Here is a 4279-nt window from a genome sequence, read left to right on the forward strand (position 1 = left end):
TGAGTATATGGATGGATGAACGAGTAGATGGATGGATGAGTGAGTAGATGGATGGATGAGTGAGTAGATGGATGGATGAATGAGAAGATAAAAGAACGAGTGGATGAATTGTGAATGGATAGACTGGAGGATGAATGTATGGATGAATGGATGAGTGAATGTATATATGTAAATATGTATTATGTATATAACGTATGAATGGATAGATGACTGGTGATTGGATAGATGGATGATTATATTCATGTATGTTATTGTTGTTGCTAGGTGCCATTGAGTCAGTACTGACCTGTAGTGACCCCGTGCACAACAGAATGAAACACTGTCCAGTTCTGCACCATCCTCACAACTGTTGCTATGTTTAAGCCCACTGCTGTGGTCACTGTGCCAGTCTGACCTGCTGCGGTCTTGTTTTTTGCTGACTTTCCACTTTACCAAGCATGATGTCCTTTTCCCAGAATCAGTCCCTCCTGATAACATGCTCAAAATATGAGAGACAAAGCCTCTCCACCCTCACTTTTAACAAATATTCTGGCTGTAGTTCTTCTAACACAGATTTGTTTATTCTTATGGCAGTCCATGGAACTTTCAATATTCTTCTATTTCAATGCCACAATTCAAACACACCAATTTTTCCAGAGCTTTCCTTAGGCATTGTACAACTTTCACATTCCTTTGAGGTGAATGAAAATACCATGGTTTGGGTCAGGTGCATTTTAGTCCTCAAACTGACATCTCTGCTCTTCAATTCTTTAAAAAGGTCTAGTGCAGCAGATTTGCTTAATGCAATAACACATCATCTGAGTTTTTGACTGCTGCTTCCTTGAGTGTTTATGGTTGATCTGAGCAAATGAAGTCTTTGACAACTTCAATCTTCTCTCCATTGATAAGAATGTTGTTGCTCATTGGTTCAGTAGTGAGGATTTTTGTTTTCCTTACATTGAGATGCAATCCATATTGAAGGCTGTGGACTTGGATCTTCATCAGTAAGTATTTTAAGTCCTGTTCATTTTCAACAAGCAAGGTTGCATCATCTGCATATCGCAGGTTGTTAATGAGTCTTCCTCCAATCCTGATGCCACCTTTTCCTTTATATAACCCAGCTTCTTGGATTATTTGCTCAGCATACAGTTTGAATAAATTATGGTGAAAGAATACCATTCTGGCTCACAACTTCTCTAATTTTAAACCATTCAGTGATCCTTTGTTCTGTTTGAACAACTGCCTCTTGGTCTATGTACAGATTCCTCATGAGGAACAATTAAGTGTTCTGGAATACTCATACTTTGCAACATTGTCCATAGCTTGGCATGATCCACACAATTGAAAGCCTTTGTGTAGTCAATAAAGCACAGGGAAACATCTTTCTGATATTATTGGCTTTCAGCCAAGATCCATCTGATGTCAGCGATGATATCCCTCGTTCCATGTCCCCTTCTAAATCCAGCTTGAACCTCTGGAAGTTCTCTGTCAATGTATGGTTGCAACCATTTCTGTATTACCTTTGGTAAAACTTTACTCGCATGGGATATCAAAGAGATTGTCAGATGATTTCTGAATTCCATTGGGTCACCTGTCTTTGGAATGGGCACAAATATGGATCTCTTCCAATCAGTCGACCAGATAGTTGTCTTCCAAATTTCTGGGTAGAGATGAGTACGTGCCTCCAGTGCTGCCTCAGTTTGTTGAGAGATTTCAATTTAGATTCCATCAATTACAGGTGCCCTGTTCTTTGCTAATGCCTTCAGTGCACTCTGGACTTCTTCCTTCAGGATCATTGATTCTTGATCATATGCTACCTCTTAAAATGGTTGAATATTGACTATTTCTTTTTGGTACAGTGTCTCTGTGTATTCCTTCTGTCTTTTTTTGATGCTTTCTGCATCACTCAATATTTTCCCCATAGAATCCTTCAATATCTCAGGTTGAGGCTTGAATTTTTTCTTCAGTTCCCTCAGCTTCAAAATGTTTTCTAACTCCAGGTCTTTGCACATTTTTAAAATAATATTTGACTTTGTCTTCTTGAGTGGACCTTTGAAATTTCTGTTCAGCTTTTGTACCTCCTCCTGTTTTCCATTTGCTTTACTTTACCATCTCTATGCTGGAGACCAAGATTCAGAGTCTCTTTTGACAGCATTTTTTTTCTTTTCCTTCTTTCTTGTCTCTTAATGACCTTTTGCTTTCTTTCTGCCTGATGGTCTCGATGTCCTCCCACAACTCTTCTGGTCTTTGGTCTTTAGTGTCAACTACATCAAATCTGTCCTTCAGATGATCTCTAAATTCAAGTGGGATACATTCAAAGTCATTTTGGCTCTCATGGACTTGTTTTCATTTTCTTCAGCTTCAGTCTGAATTTGCATATGAGTAATTGATGGTCTGTTCCACAGTCTGCTCCTGGCCTTGTTTTGGGTGATGATATGGAGCTTTTCCACCATCTCTTTCCACAGACGTAGTCAATTTGACTTTTTGTGTATTCTATCTGGTGAGGTCCATGGGTACAGTCATCTTTATGTTGTTTAAAAAAGGTATTTGAAATGAATAACTCATTGGTCTTGCAAAATCCTATCGCGATCTTCAGTATTGTTTCGATCACCAAGGCCACTGATCTTTCCTCTTTGTTTCCAACATTTGCATGTATGTATATATATATATTTGTAAGGAGCTCTGGTAGCATAGTGGTTTTGAATTGGGCTGCGAACCGCAAGGTCAGCGGTCCGAAACTACCAGCTGTTCCGTGGGAGAAAGATGAGGCATTTTGCTCCTGTAAAGATTAACAGCCTCGGAAACCCTGCACAGGGTCGCTATGGGTCAGAAACAACTCGATGGCACTCAACAACAACAACATATATGTATATATGTAAGTATGGTGGTGTAGGATAAGAGCTGGACCCCAAGGTTGGTTTGAACCACAAGGTCGGTGGATGACTCTATGCATGTATGTATATATGTAAGTATGCATGCACGTATGATGGATAGATGACTGGATGGATGGATTGATAAAGGGAGGATGGGTCTGTCAAGGCCCATACACTAAAGACAGTACGTGAGGGCACAGGACAAAGCATTTAAAGGGAGAACTCTACGTTGTTGTTCACCGCTGTGGACCCCACCCTGACTCATAGTGACCCCGTGCATGATGGAACAGAATGCTGCTGGTTCTGGTGCCACCCCACCGTGGAACGCAGATCAGACCATTAAGATCCATAGGTATTTTTTAATAGCAGTTGTTGTTGAGAATACACATAGCAAAACACGCAGCAATTCCGGTTTCTAATGGGCCACCCAGTGGTGCCTTCTTGCCCTCCTCTTCTGAGATGTTTCTTCTCCATGGATGTTTCCTGAGCTTCTGATCCAACCTTTCAAGATGCTGCTGTGAATCTGATCCCATATGTTGTTGTTATTGGTATTGTTAAGTTTCGTCAAGTGGGTTACAACTTATATCCACCATGTATATGGTTTTCAAGGAGCAGCTGGTGGGTTTGAACCACTGACCTTGAGGTTCAAACTGATCTTGTGGCTTAGTGCTTTATCCTACGGTACCACAACAGCAATCTGATCCCATATGTTGTTGTTAAAGACCATTGCGTTTGTTCCAATTTATAGGACCCTGTTCAGGGTTTCCAAGGAGCGGCTGGTGGGTTTGAACCTCTGACCTTGAGCCTAGCAGTCCAGTGCATATCCTACAGTGCCACATTAGAACTACTGAAGAGTCCAGGGATATTTATGATTTAAATTTGAAGATGAGCTCAGGGCAATAGTTTATTCATCGGCTGCTTGTCAGAAATCGATCTCCAGAACACTCTTCCTAGTTCATTTTAGTCAGGAACCTCTGTGAAACCCGTGCACCATCACAACAACACAAAGCTCTGCGGTGTATGAGGTGCACTGGCCAGGAATCGAACCCGGGTCTCCCACAGGGAGGGCAGCCTGTCTCTCTTCTGGCACCCAGTATCTCCTTCTCAAAGCGCTTCCAAGTCTGTACATCCATTGTGGGTGTGGCAACCATTCCCAACTCACAGATAGGAATGCTGAGAGAGCAAGGGGCTGTGTGTGTGTGCTGAGGGAGGATCCGGACTAGAACCCGGGTCCCCAGCCCCCTCTATCAGGACTCCTCAGCATCACTGTCAAGTCTCTTTGGAAATTTCCGGAGATCCTCTATCTGCACTGGGTTCCCACACTGCTCAGGCCCCACGGCCCATTCCCAGCACCCTGCTGAACTCCAGTACCGTTTCCACGGAGACAACAAGTGGAGACTCATCCCTCTCTTCCCCCCCCCCCCCCC

At 42.5% G+C, this 4279-nt stretch overlaps 1 protein-coding gene across 2 annotated transcripts in view; it reads right to left on the reverse strand.

Annotated features, from left to right (window-relative positions):
* The window catches only part of ANO1 (anoctamin 1, calcium activated chloride channel), a 109656-nt gene that overhangs the window by 69234 nt on the left and 36143 nt on the right, over positions 1 to 4279 (reverse strand). The window lies entirely within an intron of this gene.

The sequence above is a fragment of the Chrysochloris asiatica genome, unplaced genomic scaffold (assembly GCF_000296735.1).
Source record: "Chrysochloris asiatica unplaced genomic scaffold, ChrAsi1.0 scaffold00040, whole genome shotgun sequence".
NCBI classification, from domain to species: domain Eukaryota; kingdom Metazoa; phylum Chordata; class Mammalia; order Afrosoricida; family Chrysochloridae; genus Chrysochloris; species Chrysochloris asiatica.